Source organism: Haemaphysalis longicornis, unplaced genomic scaffold (assembly GCF_048455015.1).
Source record: "Haemaphysalis longicornis isolate Haplotype H1 unplaced genomic scaffold, Haemaphysalis longicornis Haplotype H1 scaffold_1, whole genome shotgun sequence".
NCBI classification, from domain to species: Eukaryota; Metazoa; Arthropoda; class Arachnida; order Ixodida; family Ixodidae; genus Haemaphysalis; species Haemaphysalis longicornis.
This window is the reverse complement of record NW_027526203.1, coordinates 250,889,684-250,905,508: the sequence shown is the minus strand read 5'-3', so window position 1 is coordinate 250,905,508 and position 15,825 is coordinate 250,889,684.

Sequence of the window (15,825 nt, the reverse complement as noted above, 5' to 3'; positions counted from 1 at the left end):
CAGGCTCGATTGGACCTTCAGACTCGGTGGATCTTTCGTCTCGCTCGATTGGACCTTTCGTCTCGTTGGATCTTTCGTCTCGTTGAACATTTAGGCTCGATTGGACCTTCCGTCTCGGTGGATCTTTCGTGTCGTTGGACATTCAGGCTCTTACTATTAAATGAATGTCCGCAGCACTCTAAAGTTACCTTGAATGCCCTTTACCGCAAAATAGTTGTGGAACCTTCTGCATTTTCACATGCAATAAATTTTACGCGATAATTTGAAGTGAAATGTACGCCTGGCACACCTGATGTACGTCGTAAAATTTGAGTCTGCCTGCAACGCTATTGGCGAAAGCAAGCTTGGTCGCGAGTACGTTGCTGAGAGTGCCGAAATAGGGCTTCAGTTTTTTCATGCGGACCTGTTTTATTATTCAGGCAAACTGTAAGGGTTTTTCTCGTTTTTGTGTGTGTGTGCACAAATATCAGCGAAAAAATAATGTTAACAAGCTTCATGCGCATGGCAGGCACGTGAGCGCTAAGAAAACAAGCAAACAGCCACGTGCTCTTCCATCCAAAAAGGGAGGATGCTACGACAGCCGCCTGACACTGCCCGCGTACGCGCGTGAGTGTCTGTCAACTGCTCGCAGCCTGTAAGAAGCGGGCGATGCGGATGAGGGTTGTATATTCTCAGTTCGGTCTCATCAAGGCGTCAGTTTGATGTGTCATTTGCCATCCAGGATTTCACATATTAATCAGTTATTGAGATAAAACATCCAACTTGAATATCTTCCCTTCTGATATATCATTTAAATTTCGCGCCCACTTATAAAAAAGAAAGGGCCCATCTCCCCGCGAGGGGGACTCGAGTAAATGCGTCGCATAGGGGGTGGGTGTATTGCGTTAACGTTTAGTGTTTGGGGAGTTGGTGGTAGTGAATGCGCTGTATCAGCAGCTTCTTGACGTAGTTTGAATGAGTCAAGGATATAAGGCGCGTTCGTAGCCTTTCATTCTGTGTCGGTTTTGTGGCGCAGTGGGAAGAGCACCATGTACCTCGCGTTCCGCCCACAGGTAGTGAATGCGTTGTATCAGCAGCTTCTTGACGTAGTTTGAATGATTAAAAGAATATAAGGCGCGTTTGTAGCCTTCCATTCTGTGTCGGCTTTGAGGCGCAGTGGGTAGAGCACCATGTACCTTGCGTTCCGCCCGCAGGGTCGTGGGATCGAAACCAGGCGCCGGTAAGTATTATTTTTTTTATATAGTGTAGGGGTAGGGGTGCGGACCTGTTGTTGAGAGCGAGGAGGGTAGCGTGATGCGGGAGAGGATGAGTGGGGGAGAGGGCGCACCTGGAACGGCTGTTGCGGACGCCGAGGCACGCCAACGCCGACAACGCCGGGTGACATCGTGAGTTAAAGAAATGCTCTGCATTTAAAAACGACGTTTTTGTGCTTCACGCTGTCACAAGAGCAAGCCCAAATACAAACTTAAAGCCTTGGAATGATCATAGTATTCACTTTTCAAATCTGGAAGCTTTTCAAAACCCGTCTTCTTTTCATCGATTCCCTTTCCTCATCTGTCCGCAACACTAGAAATTTGGCGATGCCCTCAGCAGCATAGAGTCAGCGCCAGGAGATACAGGGTTTTACATCGATAAATGGAACGCTTTAAAAAATTTCGCGCTCGAACTTCACACGGAGGTCGCATTTTGTGGTCTATTTTCTTTGGCACTGGGAACGACAGTAGATACCTGTTTATTCTGCAAATACATAATATCGATTTCCGACTATGGCAAAATGGCGGCCATTATGGACGGGCAAGCTGATCTTGGATCGGTGGTGCCACCTGGGATATGCAAAACGAAACAAGCGATGACGATTCACGGTAGCGTCGGTAGGAAGGAGCCGAAAGAGGTAGCAGACGATCAGAAAACCTCTTTTGTCGATAGCTTAGGATGGCCACAAATAATTACATAGCAGCTAGTACAGATCATAATACTGCATTCCTGCGGTTCATTGTTGTCGATACCAGTCATCCGGTTTCAGCTCAGCTGTCGTGTGGTGTGCCAGGTTACCCCACTTTCCGAAATAAGGCTTACGATTCTTTGTTCACGTTTGTTGCTTTGTTCTCGTTTTACTTCTATTTTTATTCTGTGCGTGCGTGTCTGTGCTTGTGACATGGCGTCATGAGATCATTCACAGCATAAGAAAACGCATATCTTGTTCACCTTCAGTGAATAATATCATGGCGTCATGTCACAAGCACAGAATGTTCGCCGTTCGGCTGGATGGAGAGGCAGGTAAGGTGCGCCGTACAGAACGTGCCTTTTGAGAAAAGCTTAATTCGGATGACGTCTGGTTCCTTCACTCCTGCCCGTTTGTGCTTGATGCGGTGAATGAATTTGGTTAGCTGAGTCATGGTGCGTTGAAGTTGTAGTACTGTATGGGAACCTGATCCGTCCTGTGGGATGGTGAGTGGAGGTAGGCTCAAAGGCCAACTGCACTCAAAATTTCAACCTCATTAAAACGTTATTTCCTCATAGTCGGCCTAAAAAGACAGCATGCATGCTTAGGCAAAAAGGACTAAAAGTTCGTCTTCTGGGGGACTACTTGACTTTGCCCAAATCATTACACCCTGTAGGCACTAAATGTGAGCGAACGAACGGTTAGTCGGCCACCCGGTTGGTCAGTTCCGATACTCCCCAGGGATGGACAATTATACTTGAAACAAAGGAGCGAACAAGAGAGACCGCCAGCCGCCCATGCTGCTCGAATGCAATTATTTATTCTCATAGCGGTTCAGATGATTTTGTGTGCCCGTTAATTCTAGTCAACCGTTAAGGAGTGCTCCAGCTAACTCAAGAAGATAGCCTATGCGTTGCTAAAAAATCAATTGTGCAGAAGTTCGTTTTTCTAGCTTAAGAGTACTTGGCGAAATTTTGCGATTTCCGGGCTAGTCTTCACACGCCATTAATCATACGATGGCACTCTGTGCCGCGAAGAAAAAGATTAGCCTAATAGATTTCCATACTCACAATCACACTTTCTTGTTTGTTTTGTGGTGCAACTATTTTGAGGAGGTTGACGAAAGCCATCCATTACGGCACGTTCATGTGCAACGCTTTATATTGACGCAAAAGTGAGACCTGTACACGACTACCTGCACTGTCACAACGCTCATTTTATTAACGTAGTGTGACGTTTGGCACAACACACTTGAACCTACCGCTATCGGCTTAATCTTCTCAAAAAATGTGTCTTGAATAAAACAGTGGTGCCTTAGTATTGTTGAAAACCCTTCGTCTCAGTGGACCTTTCATCTCGTTGGACATTTAGGCTCGATTAGACCTTCAGACTCAGTGGATCTTTCGTCTCGTTGGACATTCAGGCTAGATTGGACCTTCAGCCTCGGTGGATCTTTCGTCTCGTTGTATATTCAGGCTCGATTGGACCTTTCGACTCTTTCGATCTTTCCTCTCTTCGGACATTCAGGCCACAAGCGGTGGTTGTGGGGGTGGGGGTTGGCAGGGCCCATCCAGACCAAATGAGTTGTTGTATTTGGGGTGCCGGGGCAGTATAAGCAGTTGGGGGGTATGCGGTTGGGAAAATCCAATGGAGGAAGGTGTGGTTGTGGTAAGTATCGGTCTGGAGTCGTCGCCAAATGTGTGCGTCGGCCATACCTAGGGAGTAGGGAGCATGTCGGAGTAGTTCTGTGAGAATGGGTGCAGGACCGGAGGGTCGCTAAGTGGTTCGTCTTCTTCCCCTTCCGGGAATGCCCGGTGGGTAAGGTCACGGGCAGTGGCATGCGCCACCTCATTGTTAGGGACGTATGGGCTGGAATCCATACAATTCGGGTCTCTGGCATGCAGTTCTCGTCGTTGTTGGAGGATGCCAGCTGGAGGATGTTCTCCGTTGCAAACCGTCGGCAGGCTGCTTGTGAGTCGGTGAGCACGGTAATGTTGGAGGTTGGGGCGTCCACCACCGCTAATGCGATGGCCGCTCCTTCAGCTGTACTTGTAGAGCCGGTATGAAATGTTGCTGTTGCCAGTGTGCTACCATCCGCCCTGGTGGGTTACACAGTTTTCCGAGCCCGAAGATTCGATTGGGTGTCGCCACGTGTCGATACACTCTTGTACGATTCTTGTCCCCATCGCCCTGTTGCTGGAGGCCATGGAGGAAAGAAAAGCCTACAGAGGTCCCGGTAGCCATTGGCGCCACGGCCGCTTGATAAAGGTGCATTGTCATCCAGCGGCCGTGCCGGTGCATTGGGAGAAGTGTGGAGGAATTCAGGTGTTTTTTTGTTTTTTTCGCGCTCACTGGGGACGCTTATCATCCGGTGTCGTAGCAACGGCGCCGAAGGCTGGCCAACCGAGGCTACAGTGGCTACAGAGAACTATTTCACTCAACGAGTTCACTGTACCGAGGCCCTACGTCACTGCGCGGCCCAGTCTGTAGCCGATGGTCGGCAGGAGAAGACGAAGCAGGCGATAATGGAGCGAGCGATTACAGAGATTGATTGATTATGAGGGTTTAACGCGCCGACGCTTCACAGGCGACGAGGCGCGCCGTAGTGAAGGGCTCCGAATTAGTATTGACCACCTGGGGATCTTTAAAAGGGCCATGCAGACAAGATGCAAGTTTGGTTCATTCAAAAAATTGCCTTGTTAAAATCATAATGGCAACACTTTTAACGCACACTTCGCTGAAATAAGCTATATAATTAGGAAAAAGGGAATGGCCATGCGACCCACTAGCTCATTTCCCGCAACAGAACGTATCATGTCATATGCCCAGCTGTGCCATTGGCTGAGGCCGGTAAAAGGAAACGCAAATTTTCCCTGGCAAACTGGTCGGCGAACAGCTCCACCAGGGCCTCTTCGGTGATGCCCAGAGTAAAGATGGTTGTTGTTCGTTTCCCCGAAGTCCGGTGTCGATCAGGAACCCAATCGCCCGGGCTCCGGTTGATTTGGCAGGAGGCTAGCATGGCGATGGTGTTGAAGTTCTTGGAGACGGCGGTCGAATTGACGAACTCGAGGCGTTGGGGTTGATTAAGTGAAACGAAGAGTTTATATACAGCTATTTACAGTGGGAAAACTGGGTACATGAGTAATAAAGGGAAAAACTTCAAACTGCAGTTAGACGCTAGCTCTAAGTGCGTACGAATCACTGGAGCTTCTTAAGCTGAAGCGCTTTCCAAAAAAATTGAGTTAGATTAACAGTTATATAGTTTCTTGCGCGCTTATTCCGAATATCACATTGAAATTTATCGTATATGAGTCCAAGTGGCATTTATCTCGCAAAAAGCGCGGCCCCGTTTGAAAGACGCGCGCTTTTCGTCTTTTGACGCCCCTGATTGGTTGCGCCCGTCATGACGTCAACGGAGGACACCCTTCGGCCGCGCGGGTTGTCGGAAGCATTGCGAACGATCGCACGGTTGCCTTTGCGGCAATTTAGCTTGCAGTTTAATTTTCGCACATGACTGGAAGTTTGTTTTATATATTTCCCGTGCTGTTGGTTAAATTATCTTGGAGCTTAAATTTGCTTTACACGACACAGAACCCCAAAGCAGTGACTGTGACGTCGACTAGCGGGTTCCATCAAAATATTTTTGAATTAGGCAACCAGCATAGGGGGATTTTATGCCTTATGTTAATATTCGGTACTGCCTTAACTGTTTCTTATTATACACAAAACCATTTATGCCGAAGATTAATGGGCGTTTTATAAACAATCTACCAGCGAAAAGCACGTACGAGCACAGCGCGAAAAAATAGCGTTCATGCGCTGTAAACGTATATGCGAGACACATCTTGCCGGTACACGCATAAACCAACAATCAGACTCTGCTTCCGCATTTCCTTTGTTCGTTGTCGCCCACCCCAGCGCCGTTACTCATCCCCGTACACAGACTCACACGCGCGCGCCATTTCGGCAGCGGCGCTACGCGGCGCCTCCGCGATTGCTAGCTGCACTTCGATGAGTGGCGTCTTACTGCTTCACATGCATTTATTCTGAAAACACTGCAGCATACTAGTGCCTGCTCAGCATTATTGGCTGTAGTAGGGCTTGATTTTCGCTTGTGCGTTGCTCATTCTGCTACAATATTACGGCCACCTCGTTATAATTAACAGACCAGTCGGACAAGGCAGTTTCGTTGTAGTTACGTTACTTTAGGTAACAATCACCAAACGTTTGTAATAATGAATCGTTGGCCTGTTTCAGCATTTCTAGATTTAAGCATTTACCGCGCTAGTCGGACAGAGGCCGTATATTTACTCTTCGCTCCTAATTTTTTTAGTATCATCATTATATATATCACCGACTATCACTGGAGCACACTTGAGGTTCAGTGACAACAAGAGCTTGCCAGGTTATAATATGCAGCCACACGAAATCTTGGGCAAAAAATTAGGCCCCCGCAGTCAACACAAATTGTGGCACTGTGGTGGTTCGAAGTGGTGTTTTTTTTTCAATTCCAGACAAACATCACCTTATCGTGACATGTATACTTGCAAAAAAAGTAATCTGGTTGTCTTGGTTCTTTTACTTTGTAGGAATACTGTTTACCTCTTAGCCGGGAGAGAACTTCTATCAGGATTAGCCCCTTGTTTTAGTCTCGCCAAAAAATTGTTTTTTTTAACACTGTCCTGAGCCCATAGGGAAAGAAGACCGACGCGTTTAACGAAACAAGTATTTCCTGAACAAATGTGACTTGGTTTCTGGAATGGAACGAAACATCCCCGGCCAAAGTACAGCAGTATTCCCCATCCTTCCTAAATCTAGAATCTAATATGAACATTCACGTCCGTCGCATCAAAAAAAAAAAAAAAACGCATTGGAGCGGTTTACAAAGTATTTAACGTAGTGTAGTATATTCTCTGTCATCAAGCACAGCCACCTCGGCTGTCGCTTCCGTATGTTATGAAGCATCCCGGCGTGGCATTATTCTGCTTAGGAATACGGCATGATAACGTATGCCTCGTTTGGCGTTCGTGCATACTTTTTGAACACGAAAATTGTACAAATGAGTGCTATCAACCACAACAACAAGAAGTATTATTCACAAGGAAACACGGCGAAAAGAGCATGGCCGAGGCGGCCGATCCGGCCGGAAGTCCAGGTATGACGTTTTTCAGCCGGTTTTCGCCCGCGCTCTTCGGTCTTCCGGCATCGCGCGGCGAGATGGGGGCGGGGCATCGGGTCACTTTTGTTTGCTCATTGCGCCGCTTCTATTGCATGTATTGCGAAAATATTTCGTACACGGGAACTATTCAATGTGTACTTGCTGCTAGTCAACTTTTCTTTTAATTCTAAAACCGCTTCACCTTCCCTTTAAACTTCGTCTAACTCCCCTCTATAATGCTTCGGCCCTGAGGGTACTTGTAAATAAATAAATAAATAAATAACTCTCCTATCCTCTGAGCGTACACAACCCGTTCGAGAAACAGCGGCCGGAACTCTATTCCCGCCGCCGGATCCATGTGGTTGGCCGGTACGGAGCTGTACCCTAAACTTCCGACGCGATCCTAACCTCTAGCCTAGGGGGCTCACAAATCCCAACCTAGCTTTAGCGGTCGAGACTCTTTGTCTCGCCGGGAACTGCCCAGCTCAGCGCTCAGACAAGAACGATTTCCAACGGCCAAATTCGACCTTATAACCCCTCGAGATCACACTCTCTCGGGAACGCCCCTGTAGCGTAGGCAGCTGTCACTCAGCGCACTACGGAATATTTAATGAGGCGCCACCATCTTTGGGTCAACGGCCCGCTCGCGGACGAGCAAGCGCGCGCGACCCCGAAGGGTGAGGGTGAAAGGCGGCGCGTTCTGACATCTGGCTGCTACATGAGCGGCACAGGCAGCGCCTCCTGGCAGCCGCGGCGGCATATTCTGCTCGTACGGGGCCGGCGCGGTCAGCCGCCCCAGCGGCGGAGGTATCACAGAACGGAGCCTTTACGGGCGAAAAATAAGCCATTCTTCCTACTTTTATGTTAGCCGATCGCTCAACAGTTACAAAAAATTACACCATCTTCCCGTCGGGAACCCTGATGAGGATGCGAAGCATCGTGGCGGTTCCGTGTGGTTCCATTGTGTTGCCGTTATGTTGAGTGATCTGGTTTTTACTAGCGCCAGAAGGAATTCCGCGTCCGGGTCCACACCGGTGGCAAAGGCACGCAAGTGCTGTTGTGTTACGGTGAGTAGGCGGTGGTTCTCGAGGCGCCGAAACTCGTCCATCATGTTCTTGTCGATGTTGTCTCTGTGGTAGAATCGGTAGTCTCCGTCAGCTTTGGTGAAGTAAAGGTTGTTGACATTGGTGCACCGGCTGAGAGCAATGTACACGCCCTCCTCTTCGCAGCTTTGTTGTTGTTTTTGTTGCGCCTTTAGGTATGGCACATACCCAATAAGGGGATCGGCCAATCAACAGAGGATGGTTAAAATGAATGGAATTCTTTTCTAATCACGCGACTTTTAGGAAAGATAATTTAGACCGGTTTGAAAAATTTTTGAGGAAAAAGGAAAAAATAAAAAAAAAAACCCTGAAAAATCAAAGCGAGGGTGACCAATCGCAATCATAAAGAGAATCGTTTTGAATTTTCAATGTAGCGCAGGAGGGCAGAGCATACATCCCGGCGGCAGAACCCCGTTTCGGATGCCCCGAACGATAGAATAGCCGGCACTGTTAGGGATATCCCCAAACTGTTAAGCGGCACCTCCAGGAACTGACGTCTGACTCGGGAAAAACGTCGGCATGTCAAAAGGAAGTGATCGACAGACTCGTCTTCGTTGCAATAGCTGCACAGAGCTGTTGGCGCCAGACGAGACCTGTGCAAATACCTGTTTAACTTGGGTACTCGACAACGTAAGGCTGTAATAATCACCTCTAAGTTGCGTGAAGGGCACCATTCAGGTTTCCATGAAAATTTAAGATGATTGAAATCCCTTAATGATAATAAAACCGATTCTTGCTGTAATTGGAGTTTCAGCATCCTACGGTACCTAGCTGCTGTTATTAAAGGTGTCGGCTCTACGACGTCTACTACAGGCCCAGAAAGTGCTACCCTTGCTAGAGAGTCGGCAGTCTCGTTGTATGTGATCCCTGCATGACCAGGAACCCAAAGAAGGTGAATTTCAGTGAAGTGAGGTGGCAGGAGTGACCGAAACGTCCGCAGAAGGGGAGTGTCTTTAGGGGAAGAAAGGGCTAGGCATACAGAAAAAGAATCGGAAATTATCATTGGAGATGTAATTGACACATCCAGCTTTCGTAGCGCCAGGACAATTGCCAGGAATTCCGCAAAGAATATGGGGATAAAATCACGCAGACGAACCGAAAAGGTCCAGTTAAGGGAAAGAGAAAATATTCCGATACCGGATTTTTCTTCTCGTTGAGAGGCATCTGTATAAATTATAGCACCTGGCTGCATAGAGGCCAAATAATCTTCGAGAAGGCGATTGAGTAGCCGGGCTGGTAAAAGTTTAGCATTTTTGGGGAAAATGTTCCGGAAATTGATAGAAAGAGGTGAACTCCTGTCAGTATATGGAATAATCTGATTTATTGCAACACCCAATGGAGAAAGGAAGCTCTGTATCAAAGTGCTTTGTGGACATAAGGACCTGGGCCATTGGTGCACCATAAACGCACTTGGTTCTGCAATAAAAATAAACTGCTCCCTGTTCACCTCAGAGCTATAAGCTCTCAGAAAAGTTTCAACCGTCAGAATCCGGAACCTATTAAGCAGAGGAGGAACGCGCGCTTCCAAGTAAACTACTGCATTTGCTGCATTCTTAGGCAACCCTAAACAGCAGCGAAGAGCCTGGCGCTCCAGAATAACCAGACGATGAAGCTTATACGCGGCGCACCCAGAGAATAACACGCACCCAAACTCTAAAATGGGGCGAACGTACATTCTATATATCATAAGAAGGGTCTCTCTGCGCATGCCCTTCTTCCTATGACTGAGACTTCTCAACATCCCAACAGCACGTGCACCTTTGGCCTCAATGAGGGCTATATGTGGGGACCAGTCAAGTTCACTGGTGTAAATAATCCCGAGGTACTTTAAAGAAGGAACCTGAGGAATTATGCACTGTCGGTAACTGAGAGTAATGTTAACAGGACCTGAGATTGGAAAAACTAATAAGGAACATTTGTTCACATTGATAGAGAGACAAATACTGTCCAACCACGAGGCAATAATATTCAGATAAGACTGCAATAATTTGTGAAGAGATTGAATGTCAGGTGCTGATGCAAAAAACGCAATATCGTCGGCATATACATATGTAGAAACACCAGAAACCACCGGAATAGCGCTTACAAGGATGTTAAAAAGAACAGGGGAAAGGACCGCCCCTTGCGGTACGCCCCTAGACTGTGGCCGCTGTGAGGAGGTAACATTAAATTTTACACAACTGAACTGCCTGTATCTCAGAAATTCACAAATCCAAGCTATGATATACCTTGGGAAGTTTAAGACTTGTAACCGGGACAACAACACAGGGTATTCGACGCTATCAAAAGCTTTTGCTACATCTAGGGTTACTAGGGCCGAAAACTGGTTAGTGCGACGGGCAAGTTTAATCCGGCTTTCAAGGTCCATATGCGCACTCCAAATCGAACACCCAGGGCGGAAACCAATTTGTCTTGGGCTAAAGATTCTAGAACTGGACACCAATTGCATTATGCGCTGCTGCAAAATCCGCTCGATTAATTTAACCACATTAGATGTCAACGCAATAGGCCTGACGTTTTCAATCGAGAGGCCCTGACCAGCATTCTTAAGTACCGGAAGTATTTTGGCGAGACGCCAGACATCGGGGATCCATGCATGTCGAATAGAATAATTGATCATGTTAAGTAAATGATTGGGAGCCTCGTCAAATAATAACTTCAGCATTTCAGTTGTAATGCCATCTGGGCCAGGAGCTGCAGCAGTCAATTTAGTCATGACGTCAGCGAGCTCTGATAGCGTTACCACTATGAAGTCGTCTACCACGTCTGGCGGAGTAAATGACATCGCTAAGAAGGATGAAAAACGAGCTTGAAGCCCATCAGCTATCGACTCTAGGGACTCTGAGAGTTCACCTGACGATAGCACCACGGAGTCTGTATTATCTGGAGAGGGTACTGCTTTCCGCGATCGAAGAAAGCGAAAAAGCGCACGCTTATTGTTAGGCTTGGAGAGACACACAGATCGATCTGTGTCATAAGTCTGTTTAGCATTAGAAACAGCGCGTTTGAATACCGCTGAAAAATATTTGTAGTTGCACCAGTTAAGCGGGGATAGGTTATGGCAAAGTTTCTTCCAGGCCGCCTTTCTACGTCTAAAGCAGCGCGAACATTCTTCGTCCCACCAGGGACTCGGCAATACTGACTTCTTCGACATCACTTCAAATAATGACGACTGAGCTGAAGAGGAAAGGGCGGAACAAAGGCCTGTCGCACATTCAGCTTCATTTTGTGTGACCAGAGAGGACAGGGACTCCTTCAGAGAGGTTTGAAACCTTTTATAGTTAACAAAAGAACGGCTCTGGCGGTTAACGGAACGGATGGGACACCCAATGTCAAAAACTATTGGGATGTGGTCACTACTCGACCCGCCATCAACGGTCGACCAAGAAGGCACTGAAACACCTCGAGAAGATATAGTTAAATCCAAAACAGATTGCGTTTGTCCCTTATGGTAGGTTGGAGAATCCGAATTTATGCATGTTAAGTTGTTATCTGTAATCCAATCCAACAAGCGATTACCGCAAGAATCCGTCCGGAAGCCCCAAGTAACGTGGTGGGAATTAAAGTCTCCTGCAAAGATAATGGGAGGTACAGCCGAAGCAATAGCCAAATCAAGTGGTTCGGAATCAACGACGCCACTAGGAAAGTACACGTTGGCCAATGAGAAGGGGAGGCAACCAGGTAGCTTTAATTCCAGCACTAAAATTTCACAGTCTGGGCGTTGAAGTTGGAAGGACACCTTCGCGGTGTGGGCAAACTTTGTCGATATCAAACTTAACAGACCGCCACCTCGGGTTGGCCTGTCTAGTCGAAAAGTGCGGTAATTATAAAGTCCAAATTTTTGGTTGCTACTAAGCCAGGTTTCCTGTAGCAAAATTACGTCTGGGGAAAATTGGGAGCACAAACAAAGTAAATCCGCAAAGCCTGCCGAAACGGAGCGACAATTCCACTGAACGACTTTTAGAACCCCTATGATTCAGAGAGACCGGCTGCAGCAACTGCAGCTTGTAATATCTCATTCTTGGGCTTTGAAACAGATTTACCTTTCTTGGATTTTGCCTTTGGCTGCACTTCCAGGGTTTCGGTACTAGGTGATCCGGAACGTTTACTAGACTGAAGAACAGTCTCCATAGGCCAAGCCTGAAGCTCCATGTCCGAGTCTGAAGAGGGCGAAAGGGGAGGAATATACTCGTTGTCGGCCGTAGGACCACGAACAGACGAAGTACCAGCCTCAGCGTAAGTAGGATGTTCCGAACCACGCACCGAAGTAGCGAGAGTAGACGAGACTTTAACAGAATCCGAGGCAAGATTAGCTGCTGAGAGCAGCGGACCTTCAGGGACGGTGGAAACTTGCTGGATCACTTTGGGAGAGGAGGTACACAAAAGGGGAGCGGGCTGCAAATGTGGCGCCAGCTGAGTCACCACTGTGCGAGACACGCACTCGATTATGGTGGAAGTTAACTGGGTGATTACTGAAGAGACACCCTTCTCAACAGCCGCTGCTACAACGGAAGCAAAAGCTGGGTCAGCGAGGGAAGACTGCTGGAGCTTGGCAACGGCTTGTTCAACCGCTGCAACAATGGTATTCACTACGGCTGCATCAGCGAGTGATGGAGAGTGTTTGGCCGTAACTCCAGCATAACCATGTGTCCTTTCTTTGACAATTGTAACAGCATCCCCGCGCGAGCAGCGACGCTTACCCATGACCTCGACAACTTGGACTTCCTGAGCTCTCGCAGGGCAATTAGAATAGTCAGCTGGGTGTGCCGCTCCACACAAACAACATTTGGCATCTTGGGCAGTACATAGCTCGACAGAATGGCTCTCACCGCATGCGCGACACCGGGGAGACGATTTGCATGCCTTGGATGTGTGGCCAAAACGCCAACAGTTGTGGCACTGAAGAGGCCGGGGAGAGAGAGGTTCCACACGGTAAATGAGAGGCCATACTTTAATCTCCGATGGACATTGCGTCCCAACAAATGTAGCAATGACAGATTCTGTTGGCACCCTGTTTTTCTCTACAACACGGCTGCAACGGTAAACTGAGGTGACTCCCGCTACCGAAAACTGCTCTAGTACCTCCTGAGGTGTCATCTGAACATCAACACCTCGAACGATGCCCTTCACGCAAGCAAGGTGAGGGGGGATAAATGCACTCACCTGAACAGAGGTAAACATTGTACATTTCAAGAGGTCAGCGACACAGGTCTCGTCTGACGATCGGCACAAGACGCCACCTTTGCCAAACGGGCGGACCTCCGTAATGTGCTCGAACTTCTCAGTAGCCGCTCGAAGTGCCGCCTGTACAGCCCGCGGGTTTTTCAGCCGGATGAATCCGCCACTTACTGGCACCAAGGCCACGGGGATGCTGCCCACCCCACTGCGCTTTAGGGCTTCCAATTGCATGTCCTGCGGACGAATTGAGGCCGCCCAGGGGGAACTCCCCCGGCCAGGAGACTCAAAAGACATCCAGGCGCGGAAACCAGCAACCTGGGAGAAAAGAAAAGACCAAAAGAATGGCGGGAAACAACCGCTAATCCGCCTGAAGGTTGGCCGATCACCTCAACCAGGAAAGCGAAAAACCAAGCAGCTTAGAAGCAAGCGACCACGCAGACAGACACGTCAGCCCTGGCGTTCCTCTTCCTAGCTGTCTTCTCGTTCTTCTTCTTCTTCGGCGGTTCCCCTACAGGAAGATGACGACGGTGGTTGAACGCGAACCTATCTCGTGATGGATTCTTTGGTTGGCCAATCCCTAGGGGCATCCTGCCACAATCAGCATCAGAGGCGCTGCGGACGGGGCTGGTTGAGCTGCAAGGCGCGTGGCGCTTCCCGCCACAGCTTTCCCACGGGAAATTCAGCATCCCCCTCTAAAGTTTTCAGTTCGTCGTTTCAGTTGACGTTCAGCTTCGCGTGCCTTCGTTGTATCGGTAGCTTCTTGACGTAGTTTGAATGAGTCAAGGACATAAGGCGCGTTCGTAGCACTTGCTCCTGTCCCGGATTTGTAGCGTAGTGGGAAGAGCACCACGTACCTCCCGTTGCGGCCAGAGAGTCGTGGGATCGAAACCGGGCGCCGCTAACTATTTCTTTTTTTTATAGTGTAGTATCGCGGAGCTGTGGATGTAAGGAGGAGAGTTGCGCATGCGCAATGAGCGTGTGGACGGCGCCGCCATCAACGACGCAGTACCAGGCGAGCCTAAGAAATGCTCCGCATTTAAAAAAAGTCTGGAACGTCACCGAAGAATAAATTATGTTGGTTTTTATGCGAATGTTATTAAGGAGAGCGCAGGCTGCGCTCCGAGAAGCCATCTGATCACCTCAACGCTTGGTTCCAGCATTTCTTCGTCAACAGCGCCTGTCGGAGCATATGTTGGCTCTACGTTACGCAGGAACGTCAGCAAAACCGAATTTCACATCACGAATTTGTGCGGGCACTTTTTCGGGTGACGTGTACACTAATTTCGATGTTCGACAGTTTCAATAGCGCTCGTCGTGCTAACATATAAATAAGCGTTTTATTTGCTGCTGTGTGTCCTGCGTTGGACGCACAGATGGCTTATCCCACGCACGCGGCAACTTCGTGGACAATCGCCTGTCGCTGTGTGTTAGCCCCAGCCGCGGCACACAGCCTTCCAGCAGCTTCCTCGAAAAAAAAACGCTTAGGGTTTGCCGATGAGCACAGACACGAAGCAAGGGATTATGCACGTGAAATATCAACAAAATTCGAGAAATTGAGAGAATTGTACATGTGCATTGATTCTTGTGCCGCTAATGTTGATCTTGAGGCTTTCAGATTGGTGCTTTTCTGACTTTTTCGTGTTTTTGTTTGCTTTTCTGGTTTGTGTTATTTTGGAATCAATAAACAGGTGAGTGTGGCGAATTGGTTTTCTTTTTGTTCCATTAGTTCATTTCTAGCTCTATTGGTATTTTTAGTTTTTTTTAATAACATACCTTTACGTTATTATACAACAAATGTTTTAACAATTATGCCCTTTTGTGCGAATGCAAGGTCTTTGGGATTTGGTGCGTGTTAATAATTTTTTGTGTTCTTCGGGTTGTATTTCCGGATTCTTTATAATTTTGTTTTATTAATAGTGTGATTGTTGTGAATAGGCAGACTTCTCGATATAGCAAGTTCATTTTTATTCTTTCTTCCTGTATGTATTTTTAACTTCACACTACAAATGGTCTACAGATTACGACGCGTTAACTTCGATCTCCCATTGTTTGTGCAAATGCCAGGCATTACACAGATTGGGCTCTGGGGTATTAGCAAAAAATGCTGACGGATTAAAATTTATATCATATTTTTTGCTTACTCCCAGCCGCACTTGCATTTTAAACTATTCATTTGAATCACACCATGTTCCGGGGCAATATAGAGGGTCCTGTTTCGGTCTGAATTTCTGCGTTGATGCCGAAGACATGGTTGCTGGCGTCTAGTCTTTTTTTTTTTTTTTTCCGCAGGTCAAGTAGCCTTTATTTTTTAAGTATTTCTCAGGGCTTCTTATTTATTCGAAGCCGCAGAACAGTTCACGCACAGCTCGCTTCGCGTAGTCACGCTGGCCCTGCGCACGGGATACACGTAGCGGCGAAGCGCGATTCGAGCAAAAGATGCGGCG